The sequence below is a fragment of the Aotus nancymaae genome, unplaced genomic scaffold, assembly GCF_030222135.1.
Source record: "Aotus nancymaae isolate 86718 unplaced genomic scaffold, 86718_ANA_hifiasm-v0.15.2.pri h1tg000025l, whole genome shotgun sequence".
Classification (NCBI taxonomy): Eukaryota; Metazoa; Chordata; class Mammalia; order Primates; family Aotidae; genus Aotus; species Aotus nancymaae.
The window spans coordinates 9,843,026-9,865,307 of record NW_026988438.1 but is presented as its reverse complement, the minus strand read 5'-3'; the positions used below and the strand labels follow the sequence as shown (position 1 = coordinate 9,865,307).

Sequence of the window (22,282 nt, the reverse complement as noted above, 5' to 3'; positions counted from 1 at the left end):
ATGCTTATCCTTGGCTAATTGTCTAAACTAGTTCTAAAAAGTAATTGGTAGTTTTTTATTATATACCAAATAACTCCCCATTTTTAAACTTAGATCACTGCTTTGTATTTAGCACAGTATGTGTCGGCAACATTGGGACAAGGAATAAAAGAAAACCATATAGTTGCATTGGGACTGTTAGAAATAATACACAAATTGAATATGACTTCACTGTTTACAAATTTTGATGTTAGATTCAGATGGGAAAAGTTGCGAAGAATAATTCTGACAAATGTTTATGCTTATCCAGAGAAGTTTCCTGTATGCCACCAAGTTTGGGGCTATGCTTTTGTAAAATCAGTCTCTTTCTAATTTGATCCTATCATTTCTATGATGTAAGTTATCTAATAACCACATTCTACAGATTATATAACTGCAATTTAAAGAAGTTTGGATTAAGGTTGCACTGCAGAAAGTGGCAGAATCCAGATTCAAACTCCTGCTGAATTATTCTACTTTCATCTTGGCTGGCTCTCTCAGTGTTAGCGCTATAGGAAGAAAAATAGGCCTATTTCAGCAATGCATGCAAGACATTTCATAAAGGTTCAAGGGATGAATTGGCTATCTCCTATAAGACTCTTTTTGCCAAGTATATGTTTCTGGCTGCTGCTCTTGTCCTAATTGCACCCTTCCTTGCTTTCTCTATCAGAGTAATTGTTAACAATAATTTATCTGTCATAGAATTATGTCATTATTTTAAGGTTTATGGGATCTGCAATGATGTTTTTTTATTTCCAGTATTAATAATTAATGTTCTCTCTCCTTTTTCATAGCTTTGCCAAGAGATTTATTAATTTTATCAATTTTTCAAATAGCTTTTGATGTTGATTTTCTCTACTGCTTTTCTATTTTCAGTATCATTGATGCAATTTTTTTTATCATTTCCTTTATTCCGCTTACTTTAGATCTCATTTTCTCTTCTGCTAGTCTCCTAAAGGTGAAATTGCAGATTCCTGCTTTAGATCTTTCTTCTTTTCTAATATACTTAATGCTATAAATGTCCCTCTAAGCATTGGTTTGACTGCATCCCACAAATTTTGATAAGTTGTGTTTTCATTTTTATTAAGTTCAAAATATTTTTACTTTTCTTTTGAGATTTCTTGTTTAACTTATATTTTATTTACAGACACATTGTTTAACTTTTACACATTTTGGAATTTTCCAGTTGTCTTTCTAATAATGATTTCTAGTTCAATCTCATTATGGTCTGAAAATCAATATTGTATGATTTCTATTAAGTTATTAAGATGTGTTTTATAGCCCAATATAAATGTTTCGGTGAATGCTTCATGTGAGCCAGTGAAGGAAGAAAGCATATTCTGCTTTATTGGATGAAATAGATTATAGATTTTCATTATATCCAGATGATTGATGATGTTACTAAGTTCAACTATGTCCTTAATAATTTTCTGCCTGCTAGATCTTTCTCTTTCTGATAGAAGGATTCGAAGTTTCCAACAACTATGATATTGGATTAATACATTTCTCCTTGCCATTCTATTGTTTACATAGTTTGATGATCTCTTGTCAGATGTATATACATTAAAAATTATTTTTCATAAAAAATCCTTTTATTATTGTATAGTGCCCCTCTTTATCCCTAATATCTTTCCTGGCTTTGAAATCTGCTCTGTCAAAAACAATATAGCTATCCCACTTTCTTTGGGTTAGTTTTAGTATGGTGTATTTTTCTCCTCCAGCTATTTACTTTCCATTTATATGTGTCATTATATGTGTCTTTATACTTAAAGTAGTTTCCTTCTAGACAATATATATTTGTGATTTAGTTTTTGATCCCTTCTGAAAAATCAGTCTTTTAATTGGTGTATTTAGATTATTAATATTCTAAATGACTATGAATATAGTTGGATTATTATTTACCATATTTGCTACTTTAAAAGTTTTCTTATCCTTGTTCTGTGTCTCTATTTTTTATTCTACTCTTTTTCTACGTTTTTTGGTTTTAATTAAGCATTTTATATGGTTATGTTTTCTCTCCTTTCTTAGCTCATAAGTTGTATTTTTTTTTATATTTTAAGTAGTAGCCCTAGAATTTGCAATATATATATACAAGTAACATAACTACATTTTTGAATAATAATATACCACTTCATGCATACAAGAGTACATTATAATGACAAAATAATCATAATTCTCCACTCCCATTTCTTGTATCATTGCTGTCATTCATTTTACTTATACATAAGCAAATATAACAATGTTTTAAAAAAAGTTTTTATTTTACCTGTACTTATTCCCTCTCTAATGTTCTTCCTTTCTTTATCACAGCCAAGCTTCTGAACTATATTATTTTCCTTCTCTCTAAAGAACTACTTTTAACATTTCTTGCATGGTGGGTCTACTGGTACCAAATTCCTTCAATTTTTGTTTGTCTGATAAACTATTTATCCTTCCCTTTTCAAGGATAATATTGCAAGGTGCAGAATTCTAGATTGGTGGGGAAGTTTTGTGCTCTGAACACTAAATATTTTACACCACTCTATTCTTGTTTGAATGGCTGCTGAGGAGAAGTTGAAAATACTTACCTTTGTTCTTCTTTATATAAGGAGTCCCACAAACCATGGCTGAACTGGGGATTAATTCACAAGTACATTCTGGGTGATTTCCCAAGTAAATTTTTACCAGTCACTATGTCTTTGTGTTTAGTATGGAGTTAGTTTAATTAGTTGATGTTTTTGGTTGTTATTTTTTTCCCCAATATTTCTAATTGATGTTCTTATATATCTTACTTTTCTAGTTTTATTTTGTCTTGTCTATTGTACAGTCTTTTGTAAAGGGATGATAGCCCTTTACTTATCTCATTAAGAAATTTTGGCATATATTTTGAAGACTTTATCACATATTCCATCAAAGCTATTTTTCTAGAATTTATTCATTTTCTGGTTATTGATTATATTGACTTTGTGAGCAGTTTTCCTGAATCTCAAAATTTTGGCAAAGACACATGTTTAGAGGATTGTTTCCTCACTTGTAATTTCTTTGCATTAACTCCTCCTCATCTAACACTTTGTGATGCCCTTTGCCAGCTTCCAAGACTCTCCAGTCAGAAACAGGCTTTAAAGTTGTATTTTTGGGCTCCTGTGACATGGTTAAGTCAAGGATATCAAAGATTCAGGTAAAATACTCCTGAGTTGCTTCATATAGTTTCAGGTTAAATGGCTTTATCTGTGTCTTCCTGCTTTTCTAAGTCTACCTTGATGATGATGGTTGGAAATAGTAGTTTTGATGATTTGCTCCTACTTATTGTTTATTTTAATTTCTATCTATTCACACATAAGGAGATCCATTCTCAGCATCTGACTCCAAATAATGAATTAGAGACCTATTGTCAAATCCCTTTAAACTCTTACCTTGAATGAACTAAAACACTGGTATCTATTTCCTTTTTTTTTTTTTTTTTTTTTTTTAGCTAAGAACCCAGTGATCTCACTGACAATTTTGTAGTTTTATTTTGTTATGTTCTGAACCTATTTATTTTTTCTAGTTCCTATTTTTATCTTCCACTGGAGCTGAGGGGGTGAATTAAATGTATTCTGTGGAGTCATCATAGTGGAAGTCTGAAATTCATGTTTATAGCATAAGCCCCTTAATTTCCTATCTTTTATTGGTTATCTTTTATTTGTTACTGGGGAGACACTGTTAATCACTGGTTTTGAATCACATTTTCTCACTATATCAAGGATACAATTTTAAAAGTTAGAAAATAGTTTTTTTTTTTAAAATGTAAACATACCTAAAAGGTAGTTTTTTTTTTTCCGTGAATTTTTAAAAATTACTTTTGATAGATACCTTTGGGCCTAAATTTTCTATTTATTTTCTTGTCATTGCAATGACTAGTATAAGAGATAATATGGTACTAAAATATGCTACTCTCAGAAGAGTATGTGGCTTACATTAAACTCTTATAGAAATGAAATACGTATTTAATAAGACTTTCATTGAGCAAATAGGAACACTTTAAATTAGTAATGTTCCCTACAGAATGCTAGGTAATGTAGGGATATTATGTTAATATTTGGCTAAATTTTTATGAAAACTCTTTGTATAACTTAACATATTTTAATTAGTTGTGAACTTCTCTTTATAACAGTCTTCCTTAAATGATTAATATATTTTGCTTTGAGAAATGGCACATTAAATGTACATGCACATATCTGAAGAGTTTAATGTATTTATGATTATTAAAAGCAATGCATCTGTAAAAATTGCTTCACCACAGGTTTTAATTTAAAAGGTGAGAGTGTTATAGGTTGAAAAATTCTTATTTTTAAGGCTCATTAGAGAAGCTGTAAAAATCTAGCTTCCAGGTGACAGACTTGTAGTTCAAATGTTTACCAACCTTGGCTTTTTAACCTCTGAAATTTTAAAAGACAGTTGTGCTACTTAATGCACTTTTATATTTCTCAGTGGGAAAGTGTATTTTCCTCTTACTAAGACCAAGAATTCCCGAAAAATTCCTCTTTGAGCCCAATGCAAGAGTGAAATATATACCTTTATAAAAGAATGTGTGAGGCAGAAAACTATTTTATATAAAGAATTGTTTCTTGTGTGGGTACCACAATACTATGCTGAATTCTTTTTCTTCTATTTATCTTTCTCTTTTGGTGAGGGGAGGATACATGTAATATTTCAATACATGCGTAGAATGTGTAATGATTGAGTCAGCATATGTAACATATTTAAGGTGCTCAAGTTATTATGATTTCCATGTGTTGGGAACATTTCGAGCCCTCCCACCTAGCTCTTTTGAAATATATAACACCTTAACTAGTCACTCTACTATCAAACATTAAAACTTACTTCTTTTATCCAACTGTATGCTTGTGCCATTAACCAGTAGCTCTTTATCACCACCCCCGACACCATACACTCTCTAGCCTCTGTTAACTATCATTCTGCTCTCTACATCCATAAAATCAACTTTCTTAGCTCTCACATATAAGGAAAAACATGTAATATTCCTCATTCTGTACCTGGCTTATTTCACTTAACATCATGGGCTCTAGTTCCACACATATTGCTACAAATGACAGAATTTCATTCTTTATGAACAAGCAGTATTCCAATGGGTATAGGTCGATGCCATATTGTGGCTATTGTAAATACTGCTGCAATAAACTGGAGTGCAGATATTTCTTTGACATACTGATTTCCTCTCCTTTGAACAGATAGCTAGTAGCAGAAGTGCTAGATCATATGGTCGTTCAATTTTTTTGTGTTTTCAAAAACTGCCATGCTGTTTCTCATAATGTCTGTACTAATTTACATTCTCACCAACAGAGTTTAAGAGCTTTCTTTTTCTCTGCATCCTCATCAGCATCTTTTGTTTTTTGGTTGTTTTTAAATTTTTAAAATAATAACCATGCTAAGTGGAGTAAGATGATACTACACTGTGGTTTTAATTTGCATTTCTCTGATAAGTTACGTGGAACTTTTAAAAATATACTGATCAGCAATTGTTCTTTTGAGAAATGTCTAATTCATGGTTTCAGACCACTTTTTAATGGGGTTATTTGCTTCTATGTTGTTGAGTTGTTTGTATTCTTTGTATATTCTGGATGTTAGTTCCTTGTTGGACAAATAGTGTGCAAATATTTTTTCACATTCAACAGATTGTGTCTTTTTTCTGTCAATGTTTCCATTGCTGTGCAGAAAATTTTTAGTTTAATATAGTCCAACATGTTTTAGTTTTGTTGACTGTGCCTTTGAGTTCTTAGCCATACAATCTTTGCCTAGAAACAATGTCCTGGAGTTTTTCTCCTTTGTTATCTTTTAGGAATTTCATAGTTTCAGGTCTTAAATTTATATCTTTAGTTGATTTTGAGTTAATTTCTATGTATTATGAGAAATAAGGGGTCTAATTTTATTCTTGTGCTTATGAATATCGAGTTTTTCCAATAGCATTTATTTTAGAGGGTGTCTTTTTTCCAATGTATGTTCTTGGTGCATTTGATGCAAATCAGTTGATTTTGAATACATGGATTTACTTCTGGGTTCACTATTTTATTCAATTGGTCATATAGATGTCTGGTTTTATATCAACACCATGCTATTTTGGTTAAATAGCTTTGTAATATATTTTTGCAGTCAGGTAGTGTGAATCACTTTGGCTATTCAGGCTCTTTTTAAATACCATACAAATTTTATAATGTACTTTTCTATTTCAGTGAAAATGACAGATATATTGATAGGATTTGCATTGAATCTGTAGACTGATTTGGATTATATGGTCATTACAATGATATTAAATCTTTGGATCCACGGGCATGAGATGTCTTTCCATTTGTGTTCTCTGTAATTTCTTTCATCAGTGTTTTGTATTTTTCCTTTTAGAGGTCTTCCACCTTCTTGGTTAAATGTGTTCCAAAATGTTTTAATTTTCTGTAGCTACTGTAAGGTATATTGCCGAGTTAAAATGAGGAAACTGAGGCCAGTGTGAGAAAATGAGAATCCAATTTATTCAGCTCCCGGGCGAGGTTCTGTGGTCCGGGAAGGGGCCAGAGAAGTCGCGCTGGGCTTCTCAGGGTGTGGGGTTTTATAGGGAGTGGAGGTAATTGATTGGTCTTTAGGGAAACAAAGAGTAGACAGTTTCATTGGTGAGGAGGGTTGATTGATTATTAGGGAAACAAAGAGAAGACAGTTTCATTGGTGAGTTTCATTGGTGAGGGGGTTTGATTGATTACTAGGGAAACAAAGAGCAGAGAGTTTCATTGGTGAGGGGAAGTCAAGGTGCCGATGGGGCGAGCTGCCATTGGTTGCCAGGCGGGACTACTGGTGGGCTAACCTGCTGGGGAGGTCAATGTTAAGCTGCCGTTGGACAAATCTTTGGTGGGCTTTTTAAATTTTGAAGGGGTCGAGTGAGGAATGCAGGAGTGGGTGTGGGGAGCCAGCATAGAGAGGCCAGCATGGGGAGAGATAAGTGTGTCAGCATGGAGAGGCTGGCACGGGGAGAGATAAGTGTGTCCATTTAACTCCCAGTGAGGCAGCCGGCCTTACATCCCAACCTTTTTGATGATATAGGATGCCGCTTCTTTCTGGCTACTTCCTGCTGAATGGGGGCGGAGTGGGGAGGTTAGTTGGCCGGTGCCTTGGTTGGGAGTTGGACATAGGGGTGAAGTAGCATTTGATTTACAGCCACTCTGGAGATTTTTCATGCGAGCTTGTAAAAACCTGAGAAAAAACGGAGTTAACGTTAGTAGAAGGCATACCACAATGAGGGGAATGATAACGGGAGCTAGCCAGGTAAATATGGGAGAATGCCACCAGTTAAGGGAAGAGCCCGGTGTATTCTGTTTCCTTTAGAGGTCTTCTCGGAGGTGGCAGAGAGTATTGACATTTTCTTCTACTAGGCTTGTTTTGTTGATGAAATAGCAACACTGTTCCTGGAGAAACAGACAGGTACCCCCTTTTTCTGCCATTAACAGGTTTAGGGCCTGCTGGTTTTGGAGAGTTACCTGAGCCAGTGACATTATCTGCTACTGGAGGGATGCCAGAGAGGCGGCTGATGCCTTAATGGCCACACGGAGCTTGTCCTCCAGTTGAGCGGCCGAAGTGACGCTGTAGCCCATGGCTTCACTTCCTATTTTAGCTGCTGCTAGAGAGGATGCTAAAGAGAGGCCTATTACTATTGGGAAGAAGACTGTTCGTTTGTCCTGGTGATTAGGGAACAGTGTAATGAGGGACAGGAACTCGGATTGTCCATACACTTTTAACTGTGGGACTAGGGTAACGGGAACACAGGGGAATGTGAAGGACGTTTTGATAACTTTGGTTAGGGTTTCATTACACTAAAAGTATTCCCCTGGAGGTGCATAAAGGGAAGATTTTACATTTACTGTGGTGTTGCACCTGAGGCTGGGGTTGTTAGCTGTCTTGTAACAGAGAGAGAGAGACTGGGAGTGTATATTGAATAAGGGGATTCCTGTTAAGGTGGTGTTAGGTCCTGTGGGCATTAGTGACAGGTTGAATCCTGTCCGGAGGGGAACTGTGGCTAAGCGGGGGCGGGGGGGGGTGTTAAGAGAGGCACATAAAAAGCAGTGAGTGAAGTTTACGGTTTTGATTAAGTTTAACATGTTGGCTCTCTGCTGTACTAGAGTTAACTAGGAGAAAGGATGAGAGGTGTTATTTGAGGGTTTGATTTGGTTAGTTAGGGTGGCTTTATTTTTAGGATTGTATGGCTCACAGAGCCAAGTTGTTTTATAACTTTAGGGACAATGCAGGTATAGGACTGGAATATTAGCTATGTTTCCTGGGGGTATTTTTGGCTGCCGCATACAAGGGCTTAGCCAGAGTAGCGAAGTTAGGAATTCAGTGACAAAAAAAATCCCACAAATTTTAGAAAGGAGAGGATTTTGTTAGCTGTTTTGGGGGGCTGCAGTGCAAGTAGTGCCTTTTGACTGTCTGTTCTTAAGCCCTTAGTCTGGGGAGTAAGGTGAATACTTAAATAGATTACTGAGGTGACCGACAGCTGTGCTTTGGAGGGGGAAATCTGGTATTCCCTAGACCCAAGGAAATTAAGGAGAGCGGCAGTATGCTGCCGTGACATGGAGAGGGAAGGGCTGCAAAGCAGCAGGTTGTCCACATACTGTAAGAGGAGACTAGGCTGAGGGGGGCAAGAGGTTAGGTTAGCTACTAATGCTTGTTTAAATATGTGAGGGCTGTCTCTAAAGCCCTGGGGCAGGACCGTTTAGGTTAACTGCTGCGAGAGGTTAGTGTCTGGATTGGTCTAAGTAAAGGCAAAGAGGAAATAGGACTTAGGGTGAAGAGGAATGGTAAAGAAGGTGTCCTTGAGGTTAAGGACTGTAAAATGAGAAGTAGTGGAGGGAATATTCGATAATAGGGTGTATGGATTGGGAACTACAGGGTGGAGGGGAATTACTGCCTCATTGATAAGGCGCAGGTCCTGAACCAGGTGAAAGCCGCACGGCTTTCGGACTGGCAAGATAGGAGTGTTGCAAGGGGATATGAGTAAGGAGTCCCTGTGCTAGGGTTTAGGTGATGATAGGCTTTAGGCCCTGGCGGTGGGTTTTTGAGATGGGAAACTGAGGACGTGAGGGAAAGTGAGTAGGATTTTTAAGAAGTATCTTAGCTGGTGTGTGATGTCTGGCCACTACAGGCTTAGAGATATTCCATACTCAGGGATTAACTACATTAGGAGGGATAGGGGGTTGAGACAAGGGGTTGAGCCTGGGCATAGGGTTAGTTAGGAGGGGCAGTAGGAGGTGAGTGGGTGATGGGTTTGAGTGTGGGGGCCAGTAAGTTGGAGAGTGGCCTCCACAGTTTGGATAATATTTTGTTTTAATAGGGGAACTGGGCATGAGGGTATGATTAGAAAAGAGTGAGAAAAGGGGTGTTTTTGGAGGACACAGGCTAAAGGATGAGTTTGATTAGGGTAGGAAGGCTCTTTATTAACTCCCATAACTGAAACCTGGGAAGGTATACTAGGCCCTGAGTAGGAAGGCAATACAGAACAGGTAACCCCCATGTCCATTAAGAAGGAAATGGACTTACCTGCTCTTCGTAGCGCCCTGGGCTCAGCAGGGGTGATAGGGGTCTTCGAGTCCAGGTTGCGTTAATTATCCATGAGGCCAAGGAGTTCAAGTGAAGGGACTGCATCCTTTGGACTGGCTTGCCCCTCACATGGAGATGCAGGGGGTGAGCCTGTAGTCCGGAATGGGCAGTCTACCTTCTAGTGTCCAGTTCATTTGCAGATTGGACAGTGTCTGGGAGGTGGACGTGGACAGGGGCACTGCTGGGCCCAGTGTCCCTCTTGGCCACATTTGAAGCAGGGCCCGGGCGGGACCTTTGAAGCAGTCTGGGCAGGTCCTAGGGGACCTTTGTGGAGGAACTTTGAGGAGTTTCCACCACCAGATGCTGGGCGCGCTGCCGGCCTTAGGGCTGCTATGATAGCTTGGGTTTGGAGGCTTACCTGTTGCTGTAAATGGGCTTGGCGGACGGCCTTAGCCTTTTCCTCCCAGTCATTAAAAACTTTAAATGCCAAGTTTACCAGGTCTCGTATGGGAGTTTGGGTGCCGTCCTCTGCTTTCTTTAGGTTTTTTTTTTTTTTTTTTTTTTTTTTTTTTAATATTTGGTGCTGACTGGGAGATAAAATGGGCCGCTAGGAGGGTGGTTCTGGCTGGGGAGTCTGGGTCTACTTGGGTATGTAGGACTATAGCATTGGTTAATTGGTTAAGGAAGGCAGCTGGGTTTTCAGTAGGACCCTGGGTTATTTCATGCAGTTTATTATAATTAACTACCTTATGAGCTGTGCCTTGCATGTTTACTAGGAGTTACTGCAGCATTTGGTCTTGGCGGTGGTGGTTATTTTTATTAGGCGTAAGGGTAGAGGACAGAATTACATAAATGTTGTGCTAGGTTAAGTTATAGGCTTGAGTGAAATAGAGAAATTCTTTAGTGTAAACAGTAGGATTGGTGGAGAATGACCTTAGGCATTTTTAATGGTGGACAAGTTAGAGAGACAGGAACGTGTACCTGGACTACACCCTCCATTCCAGCCATTTCACGGAGAGGACAAAGGAGGGAGTTCTTATTAGTGGACGTGCCGTGCAGGTGAATGTGAGCACTAGCGGGTGGGGTTACATTAGGACTTGGGAGGGCAGGAGGTGGCTGGGGTTTTGAAAGGGGAGGAGCAGAAGGGATTTGAGATTCGGTATAGAGGGGACAAAGGGGGGAACCCCCATTGGTGGGAGTGCTGTGTGAGCGAGTGTGGGTGCTGACCGGAGAGGTTAAGACCTGGGGAAGCGGGAGGGGTTTGGGGTTCTGCATAGGGTGGAGGATTATTAGGTTGGGTTGGGGGTAGGGAGAGTTTTTTAGGCAAGTTGGGATTAGAGAAGGAGGTGGAGGAGGTCGCTTGTGGGGCTGAAGGCTGTTTGGGTAAGTCCTTTGCTAGGAGCACCTGAGCTATAGTACAAGAGGAACAGAGGTTGGGGTGGGCACAGAGATAGCAGAATGCTTGAATGTAGGGAACCTCGGCCCACTTGCCGTTCCTTTGGCAAAAATTGTTTAAATTAGTGAGGACATTAAAGTTAAGCGTGCCCTCTGGAGGCCACTTGGACTGGTTGTTCAGCGGATACTGTGGCCAGGCTACAGTGGAGAGGAAGAGTAGCCTTTTCTTTTTTATAGAGAGGCCTAGCTTGGGTAGGTTTAGAACTAGGCATCCCAGTGGTGACTTAGGGTTTGGGTGGGATTTCTGGTTACCCATGATTTTTTCTTTTTTTTTTTCTTCTTTTTGTGAAACAGGAGGATTTTATTAAGGTGGCTACTGGCTTAGCAGATTAGCATCTTAATATTAAGCACTTAACAAAGACAGGGCTTGGCTTTTTATACATGAAGTACACAGTGGCACTAAAACAAGTTTGCAGGCATAGAACAAAGACAATTCATTAAGCAGTAATAGGTATTTAACTTAGGCTTACATGTGATAGTTGCTATGTGACCCAGATGTTTGCTATCTGTAGAGCTCAAGGATTTTAGCACAGGCCTTATCTATTTCTTTTTGACACAGTGTTTAGAAAGCTAGAGTCCTGCCTGCTTGGGCATTTTTTATGACCTTCACTGTAGAAACTTACAGTTATTAGCAATAGAGAACAAGAATACAAGAATTTGTGAACTTATAAAACTTGCAAAGCAGGATACAATTTTACTGGAAGGGAAAAAACTCACACATTCACTCGGGAACAGAAGGAGAATCAGAAAGAGAAACTGAAAATATTTAAATGGGAGCTGACTTGCCAAAGGGCGAGTTTTGGGGTTAGGAGCCAAGGTCTAATCCAGGCCTTAAGGGCCTGGAGGAGTAAACAGGGCTTCTGGTCACCCCAGCCTCACTCGCTGCTGCAGAGATGACCGGTAGGCATCCCGGATGGCACTACCGGACACCAGAGAGGGTTCAGGAAGAAGGGGACGTCTCCCTCAGGTTCCTGACCCTCCGCAGACCCCTTATGGGGGGAAGACAAGAGCGTAGGGACGTCTCCTCTACACTCAGGTCCTCGGGACGGAGCCGGGGCCCTGGGCCCACGGCGGAAAGGAGTCCCTGACGCAGCCGCGGTTACAGACAGGGAGTCCAGAAGCAGGCAGCGGGAGAGGCTATGGGCAACAGAAATCTTACCTTGCGGCAGAGCGGCTCCCTGGTCTGGCTTCAGATGGAGGAGTCGGTTACCCCCTTAGGAGGGGGTCTCACAACCCCTCCCGGGTTTCAGCACCAGCTGTAAGGTATATTGCCGAGTTAAAATGAGGAAACTGAGGCCAGTGTGAGAAAATGAGAATCCAATTTATTCAGCTCCTGGGCGAGGTTCTGTGGTCTGGGAAGGGGCCAGAGAAGTCGTGCTGGGCTTCTCAGGGTGTGGGGTTTTATAGGGAGTGGAGGTAATTGATTGGTCTTTAGGGAAACAAAGAGCAGACAGTTTCATTGGTGAGTTTCATTGGTGAGGGGGTTTGATTGATTACTAGGGAAACAAAGAGCAGAGAGTTTCATTGGTGAGGGGAAGTCAAGGTGCCAATGGGGCGAGCTGCCATTGGTTGCCAGGCGGGACTACTGGTGGGCTATCCGGCTGGGGAGGTCAATGTTAAGCTGCCATTGGACAAATCTTTGGTGGGCTTTTTAAATTTTGAAGGGGTTGAGTGAGGAATGCAGGAGTGGGTGTGGGGAGCCAGCATAGAGAGGTCAGCATGGGGAGAGATAAGTGTGTCAGCATGGAGAGGCTGGCACGGGGAGAGATAAGTGTTTCCGTTTAACTCCCGGTAAGGCAGCCGGCCTTACAGCTACTATAAATGAGATTGCCTGTTTTCTTTCTGAGTTATTTCATTATTTGTGTATTAATCAGTACTCATGCTACTACAAAGAACTGCCTAAGACTGGGTAATTCATAAAGAAAAGAGGTTTAATTGACTCAGAGCTCTGCAGAGCTTGGGAGGCCTCAAAATACTTACAATTATGGTGGAAGGAGAAGCAAACATGTCCCTCTTCACATGACAGCAGGAGAGAGAAGAATGAGAACCATGTGAAAGGGGAAGCCCCTTAAAAGCCATAAAATCTTTTTTTTTTTTTTGGAGACAGTCTCGCTCTATCACCAGGCTGGAGTGCAGTGGCGTGATCTCGGCTCACTGCAACTTCCGTTTTCCGGTTTCAAGCAATTCTCCTGCCTCAGCCTCCCGAGTAGCTGGGACTATAGGCATGCACCACCACGCCTGGCTAATTTTTTGTATTTTTAGTAGAGATGGGGTTTCACCATGTTAGCCAGGCTGGTCTCAATCTGTTGACCTCATGATCCACCTGCCTCGGTCTCCCAAAGTGCTGGGATTACAGGCATGAGCCACTGTGCCCGGCACAAAAGCCATAAAATCTTGTGAGAACTTACTATCACAGGAATAGCATAAGGAAAATCTCTCCCATCATTTAATTGACTCGCACCATGTCCCTCCCACAACATGTGGGGATTATGAGAGCACAATTCAAGATAAGAATTGGGTGGGGGCACAGCCAAACCATATCAATTGGATTATAGAAAACTCCTGATTTTTATATTTCGATTTTGTATCCTGCAATGACACGAAATTTCTTTATCAAATCTAAGAGGTTTTTGGTGGAGTCTTTAAGTTTTTCTAAATACAAGATCACGTCATCCTCAAAAAGGAACAACCTGAATTCCTCCTTTACTTTTTAAATTTTCGTTGCCCCCCCGCTTTTTTTTTCCTTCTAATTACCATGGCAGGAACTGTCAGCACTTGTTTGAAAACAAACGGTGAAAAAGTGGGCATCCTCATCTTGTTCTAGTTCCTAAAGGAAAGGCTTTCAGCTTTTCCTGGTTTAGTATGTTGTTAGCTCTGAGTGTGTCATATATGGCCTTTATGATGTTGGGGAAAGTCCCTTCTATGCCTAGTTTGTTAAGAGTTGTTATCATGATAGGCTCTTAAATGTTTTCAAATTATTTTTCTGCATCTATTGAGATAATCATGAATTTCCTCCTTCATTCTGTTGTTGTGATGTATTTATTGGTTTGTATATGTTAAACTATCTTTATATTCCACTTGATCATGGTGTCTTACGTTTTTGATGTTCTGTTGGATTCAGTTTCCTGGTATTTTCTTAAGGATATTTGTGTCTATGTTTATCAGGGATATTGGCCTTTAGTTTGCCTTTTTTTGTTGTTCTTTTGTCTTGGTCTGGTTTTGATATTAGTATAAATGCTGGCTTTGTAGAATAAATTAGGAGTAATTTCCTCCTCTTAAAATTTTTGAAAAAGTTTTAGGATAATGGCTGTTAGGTCTTCTTTATATCTTTGGTAGAATTCAACAGTGATGCCAATCCATTCCTGGCCTTACCTTTGTTGGAAGACATTTTATTACCGATTGATTAAATCTTTCTAGTTGTTACTGGCCAGTTCAGATTTATTTCTGATTCAGTCTTGGCAAGTTGTATTTGTATAGAAACTTATTTTCTCTAGTTTTCCAGTTGAATTTTATTTTATTGATGTTTTTCCTGCCATTTTTTAAGTAAGAAAGACAGGCATTAGTAACAATTTAGCACCAAATATATGTTAGGACACTGCTAAACATATATTTTTTAATTTACCCTTCAGAAGAATCCTCAAATACTGGTTGCTATCCCCATATTTAGGTGAGGATAGGGAAGCATACCAAAGTTTAATCTGGGTCTCTTCATCTCTACTTTAAAAAGAGAACTGGTCTCTCTCAGTTCTATGGTGAAGATGAACTTTCCACTATAAAAAATAAATGCATGTATTTGGCTATTGACATAAATTATTAATTATCCCATTTTGTATGAAAAGTATTTCTCATACTTAAGAATAATTAGATTATATAACACATTTACTTTAGACATAAATTTTAAATGGGAAATTGCAGTGGGGTTTGGAATGAGAATTTCTACAACGCTATAGTCAAAGAACAAAAAGCAATGTTTCTTTTCTTTATTAGTACAAAAGCACTCACATATTGGTATGAAATTGTTTAACCCCAGAAGAAAAGAGATAGTATAGAATATACTGCACAAAATGTAACAGACTCCAGAAATCTGTACACCTATAAGAGAAAGCTGTGCTGCTGGTATCTTTTTTTTTTTTTTTTTAATTGCATTTTAGGTTTTGGAGTACATGTGAAAAACATGCAAGGTTGTTGCATAGGGGCATACGTGGCAGTATGATTTGCTGCCTCCCTCCCCTTCACCTATATCTGGCATTTCTCCCCATGCTATCCTTCTGCAAGTATTTGACAGAAATCCATCAATCAGGACTTGGATTTGTTTTACTGATTGTTTGGAAGTATAGTTTACTTAGTGCTGAGTATAGGTCAATTTTGTTGCCTTTTTGTTTTACTATATGCTATTTCCAAATAGATCTATGCATTCTGCAGGGCAAAAGTAATAAGAGTGGGTTCAATATTTAGTTAAGTCTTACAGTGGTCAGGTTTCACATTTATTAAGATTTCTACATATCTTATGGTTGCACATTTATTAAGGTCACCATTCTTCAGTGTTGGACATTCAAAGACCATGCTTTTATTTATTTTATTGCGTTTAAGTTTTGGGGTACATGTGAAGAACATGCAAGATTGTTGCATAGGTACATACTTGGCAATGTGGTTTGCTGCCTTCCTCCCCATCACCTATATCTGGCATTTCTCCCCATGTTATCCCTCTCCAACTCCCCATCCCCCACTTTCCCTCCCCTCCCCTAGATTCCCCCCCACAGACTCGTGTGTGATGCTCCCCTCCCTGTGTCCATGTGTTCTCACTGTTCAACAGCCGCCTATGAGTGAGAACATGTGGTGCTTGATTTTCTGTTCTTGTGTCAGTTTGCTGGGAATGATGGTTTCCAGGTTCATCCATGTCCCTAAAAAGGACACAAACTCATTGTTTTTTATGGCTGCATAGTATTCCATGGTGTATATGTGCCACATTTTCCCTGTCCAGTCTGTCATCGATGGGCATTTGGGTTGGTTCCAAGTCTTTGGTACTGTAAACAGTGCTGCAGTGAACATTCAGGTACATATGTCCTTATAATAGAATGATTTATAATCCTTTAGATATATGCCCCGTAATGGGATTGCTGGGTCAAATGGAATTTCTATTTCTAGGTCCTTGAGGAATTGCCACACAGGCTTCCACAATGGTTGAACTAATTTACACTCCCACCAACAGTGTAAAAGTGTTTCTATTTCTCCACATCCTCTCCAGCATCTGTTGTCTCCAGATATTTTAATGATTGCCATTCTAACTGGAGTGGAATGCTATCTCATTGTGGTTTTGATTTGTATTTCTCTAATGACCAGTGATAATGAGCATTTTTTCGTATCTGTTGCCCTCATATATATCTTCTTTTGTAAGGTGTCTGTTTATATCCTTTGCCCACTTTTGAATGGGCTTGTTTTTTTCTTGTGAATCTGTTTTAGTTCTTTGTAGATTCTGGATATTAGCCCTTTGTCAGATGGGTAGATTGCAAATTTTTTTCCCATTCTGTTGGTTGCCGATTCACTCTAATGATTGTTTCTTTTGCTGTATAGAAGCTCTGGAGTTTAATTAGGTCCTATTTGTCTATTTTGGCATTTTAGTTATGAAGTCCTTGCCTATGCCTATGTCCTGAATGGTTTTGCATAGGTTTTCTTCTAGGGTTTTTATGGTGTTAGTTCTTAAGCTTAAATCTTTAATCCATCTGGAGTTAATTTTAGTGTAAGGTGTCAGGAAGGGGTTCAGTTTCTGCTTTCTGTGCATGGCTAGCCAGTTTTCCCAACACCACTTATTGAACAGGGAATCCTTTCCCCATTGCTTGTTTTTGTCAGGTCTGTCAAGGATCAGATGGTTGTAGATGTGTGGCACTGCCTCCAAGGCCTCTGTTCTGGTCCATTGATCTATGTCTCTGTTTTGGTACCAGTACCATGCTGTTTTCATTACTGTAGCCTTGTAATATAGTTTGAAGTCAGGTAGTGGGAGGCCTCCCAGCTTTGTTCTTTTTGCTTAGAATTGACTTGGCTATGTTGGCTCTCTTTTGGTTCCATATGAGTTTAAGGTGGTTTTTCCAGTTCTGTGAAGAAGGTCATTGGTAGCTTCATAGGGATAGCATTGAATCTATAAATTACTTTGGGCAGTATGGCCATTTTCATGATATTGATTCTTCCTAATCATGAGCATGGAATGTTTCTCCATCTGTTTGTGTCTTCTCATTTTGTTGAGCAGTGGTTTGTAGTTCTCCTTGAAGATGTCCTTTACATTCTTTGTTAGTTGTATTCCTAGATATTTTATTCTCTTTGTAGGAATTGTGAATGGCAGTTCATTCTTGATTTGGCTCTCTTTAAGTCTGTTATTTGTGTATAGGAATGCTTGTGATTTTTGCACATTGATTTTTGTATCCTGAGACTTTGCTGAAGTTGCTTATCAGTTTCAGGAGATTTTGGGCTGAGATGATGCGGTCTTCTAAATATACAATCATATTGTCTGCAAATAGAGACAGTTTGACTTCCTCCTTTCCTAATTGAACATCCTTTATTTATTTTTCTTGCCTGATTGCTCTGGCCAGAAGTTCTAATACTATATTGAATAGGAGTGGTGACAGAGGGCATTCTTGTGTAGTGCCAGATTTCAAAGGGAATGCTTCCAGTTTTTGCCCATTCAGTATGATATTGGCTGTGGGTTTGTCATAAATAGCTTTTATTATTTTGAGATACATTCTGTCAATACCTAGTTTATTGAGAGTTTTAGCATAAAGAGCTTCTGAATTTTGTTGAAGGCCTTCTCTGAATCTGTTGAGATAATCATGTGCTTTTTGTCTTTGGTTCTGTTTATGTGGTAGATTACGATTACAGACTTGTGTATGTTGAACCAGCCCTGCATCCCTGGGATGAAGCCTACTTGATTGTGATGGATAAGCTTTTTGATGTGCTGTTGCAATCAGTTTTCCATATTTTATTGAAGATTTTTGCATCTATGTTCATCATGGATATTGGCCTGAAGTTTTCTTTTCTTGTTGTCTCTGCTGGGTTTTGGTATCAGGATGATATTGGTCTCATAAAATCATTTGGGAAGGATTCCTTCTTTTTGGATGTTTTTGGAATAGTTTCAGAAGGAGTTGTACCAGCTCCTCTTTGTATGTCTGGTAGAGTTCAGCTGTGAACCCATCTGTACCTGGGCTGTTTATGGTTGGTAGGCTATTAATTGCTGCCTCAACTTCAGCCCTTGTTATTGGTCTATTCAGGGTTTTGACTACTTCCTGGTTAAGGCTTGAGAGGATGCAAGTGTCCAGAAATTTATCCATTTCTTACAGGTTTACCAGTTTATATGCATAGAGTTGTTTGTAATAATCTCTCTCTTACGATAGTTTGTATTTTTGTGGAATCTGTGGTGATATCCCCTTTATCGTTTTTTGTTGCATCTATTTGATTCTTCTCTCTTTTCTTTTTTATTAATCTGGCTAGCGGTCTATTTTGTTGATCTTTTTAAAAAAACAGCTCCTGGATTTATTATTTTTTTGAAGAGTTTTTTGTGTCTCTATTTCCTTAAGTTATGCTCTGATCTTAGTTATTTCTTGTCTTCTGCTAGGTTTTGAGTTTTTTTGATCTTGCTCCTCTAGCTCTTTCAATTTTGATGCTAGGGTGTTGATTTTAGATCTTTCCTTGTTTCTCATATGGGCATTTATTGCTATATATTTTCCTCTAGACACTGCTTTAAATGTTTCTCAGAGATTCTGGTATGTTGTGTCTTCATTCTCAGTGGTTTCGAAGAACATCATCTTTATTTCTGCCTTCATTTCATTGTTGAGCCAGTTGTTCAGTTTCCATGAAGCTGTGCAGGTCTGAGAGACTGTTTGTTATGATTTTCATTCTTTTGCATTTGCTGAGGAGTGATTTACTTCCAATTATGTGGTCAATTTTAGAGTAGGTGTGATGTGGTGCTGAGAAGAATGTATATTCTGTGGATTTGGGGTGGAGAATTCTGTAAATGTCTATTAGGTTTGCTTGGTCCAGATCTGAGTTCAAGTCCTGGATATCCTTGTTAATTTTCTGTCCTGTTTATCTGTCTAATATTGACAGTGGGGTGTTAAAGTCTCCCATTATTTCTTGTTCTCCTCATCAGTCATCAGACCCCCACCTGTCTTATCTCTTTTTGGTACTTTAATTCTTCCTTCCCTTTAGTCTCTCTTCTATTAACTTTCTATTTTTTAATATGTTTGAGAGGCAAGAAGAGCAATAAAAATTTTGGAGCCCTCATTATTTTTGAAAATGTTGTTTGACTGCACAAACAATGTATTCCACAAATAGTTGTCAGTTTACTATAAAGAACTTAAAAGTGTTCTTTATAGTAAACTGACATCTATACAGTTTCTCTAATTTGCTCTATGTCTTAATTTTTAATTGTTTTACAAAGTTGATGGCCTTAGGATAATTAGCAAACTAATATAATGAGGGATAACATGTTAAAAATGATTTAAGTACACATAGTATCATAAACCTTAGAAATAAAAAAAAAAGTCTCTACTAATTTATAAGTAAAAACTGATAATACAGTGACATGGATAAAGTTAAAGCCTATGTACTATTAATAGCATAATTTATTGGTAACAAGTAAAAATACATTTTATTTAAAAATTTATCAAATTTTACCTTGCTAAAACTGTAGCTTATTAAAAGTAAAATAATTTATACTGGTATTTTCACACTTAGTGAACTTCAAGTCCACTGGGCTGGAGAAACCATAACCTTAATTAAGACATCAAAAATGACTTTAAGGAAATTAATTAAATTGCTTCTTTGATGTTATCTTCTAGTCTTTTTGGTATCAATTTAGAAGTAAATATGCTAATATACTGCAGTTATATGTAGGAAATAAGCAAGTATGCTGAGCATTTATCTTTCAACTTCTATTGTTCTAGAAGAGATTTAATAAAGAGAATATGAAGCAATAAATTACAAATCTCATTTGAATAAAATTATAGCCATGCATATATAGGTTTTTAAAATGAGCAAAGATCTGTAGAGATTAGAAAGAGTATAATAAATAAATTATGTAGAAAATGTTAAAGGACATACATTCCATTGTTTTCTTTCCTATAGATATTTTATAAAATGATAGATAAAATATGTAATAGTGCTATGTTTTAAATAAAATACTACATTGACAATTTATTAATAGAGAATTCTAGAAGGCATTTGGTTATGATTTTTTTTTCTTTAAAAAGGCTCTCTAGTCTACAAAATATATGAACATCATTTTTGGTAAAATACAGAGTGTATGCTTCATATCCTTATCTGTGAACCACTCTTGTTTCTATCTATTTACCACCACGACTGTTTCCAGATTTTATGCTTTCACATTTATCACTGCCTGCATAATGGAACTGCTACTTTTGTAAAGACCTATATATCGCTGTGGCTGTAACTGAGTAAGTTTTCATTGCTGTTTTTAGTTGTTGTCTCTCTTACTTAAAGACTCTGGCTATTTAGCTCAGTGTTCACACACAGAAACTGAAATGTACAAAAGTGGAAGTTATTAAATAGAGACCACACAAGTAAACCAACTCTACCTGAATGAAGGCCTTTTCATGATGTCATTTCAGCTGTGGGATCTTCAGTTCTTACAGTGGAAAAGCCAGAATCTCTAGACAAGGAAAAGAAGGGCTTATGAGTTGTGTTCTGGTGGACATAGGAAATGGTAAGTCTCATCCCCAAAGACAGAGTTAAAAACAAATTTTGAGTGACATGTTTGGAATGGAACCTAAGTTTCTGCATTTCTAAAAAGCTGCAAATAGCTAAAAATAATAGCAAACAAACACTGAGTAACAAAAGTGAGGTGAAATAGTCTGAAACTGCATATGAAGGAAATGGTGTTTTCCTAGGTTCTTGTTTATTTGGTGTTACTGTGTGAGTCAGTGAAGACTATGAGGCATTCTCCTGAACCCCCAGCCACTCCAGCTACCTTTTATTCTTGCAACTAAATTCAGAAAATTAATACTCAAGCTCAGCATTGACCGAATCAGAAATAACTCTAGATCAAACTCACACTGCTTTAAGAATTAAAATTTTTTTTGATAAACACAGACACACATGGTAGTCAGAATCACAAAGCAAAACTTCACATAATCATTTACTGTAGCTCTCTTAACATTCAATATTTTATATTTTTATTACTTTGCAGTAGCATTGTTAAAATATAAGCATATAGTCATGAGGAAGTAGACCCTTAATCCTCTCAAGCTTCTAAGACCACTTCCCCATAGCCTTCTACATTGCATTTCAATAGGAGAGGTAAAAGCTGGCAGACTGGGCACCACCCTTAATGGCACTCCCATAGATGGCAGGCATGGTATGGAGGAATCTTTCCAAAAGGCATTTACTGATACATTCTGATCGTGTTTTTACTTAAACACGATCAGACCCCCACCTAAGTCACGTACCCCATGCCTACTTCATGGATCAAGACCCTTTCACATGTAATTTCTAGAATTGTAAGCCTTTATAAGGGGCAAAGATTTTCTAGTCAGGGAGCTCGGTTGTTAGGATGTGTATGCCTGCGCAGCTCGCGGCCGAAGAAATCACCACTTCCTTCCCAGTTCGGTGTTTGAGAGGTTTGTTTGTGGCTGTTCCTGCTTCATGCAATGGAAATAAATTTAAAAATTTTAAATTTAAGGTGAAGGGACTAATGGAAACATTTCTCTTTGTCCTCTGAAATTTTGCTTTAGAGTCAACTCACAAAAGACTGATTGATTTGTGAAAAGGCATCCAAATGTGTTCACGTGCACATCTGGAAGAATCACAAAGTGATTACCTCCAACCTTCGAGTGTAGTTCAAAAGCACATGTGCCATACTGAGATTACAGAAAGAATGGGGCTTGGCTCTCGCAAAACAGGTTACAGGAGGGGAGAAGAGGAGACCTGACTAGCAAAAACTAGTTTTGTTATGTAGATGGAATCCCACAGGTTGCAGACCTGAAAGGAAGTGGTAAATGTTTCTTTGAGATCTTGAAAGCTGTCTGACTCTCAGTTAATCTTTGTTAGGGTTGTTCTGCAAGGGAAGGCTTCAGAGAAAACCTGGCCACATCAATGCACATTTGCTACAGATGCAAGTCTCCCCAACAAAAGACAGCTTTGCAGGACTCCTTCTGTTTATAGGCCTTTTGAATAGCAATGTCAAAATATGTTAAGTATATTTTGGGCTGAAATATTTTGATTTCCTTCAAAAGCACAACTCTGAACAAATGCA

At 38.3% G+C, this 22,282-nt stretch overlaps 1 long non-coding RNA gene across 1 annotated transcript in view; it reads left to right on the top strand.

Moving 5' to 3' along the window:
• Positions 1–22,282, top strand: part of LOC105716170 (uncharacterized) — a 91,657-nt gene that overhangs the window by 47,805 nt on the left and 21,570 nt on the right. The window contains exon 3 of the long non-coding RNA XR_001107211.3: positions 20,640–20,734. This is a non-coding gene — a long non-coding RNA (uncharacterized LOC105716170). The remainder of the gene's footprint in view (positions 1–20,639; positions 20,735–22,282) is intronic.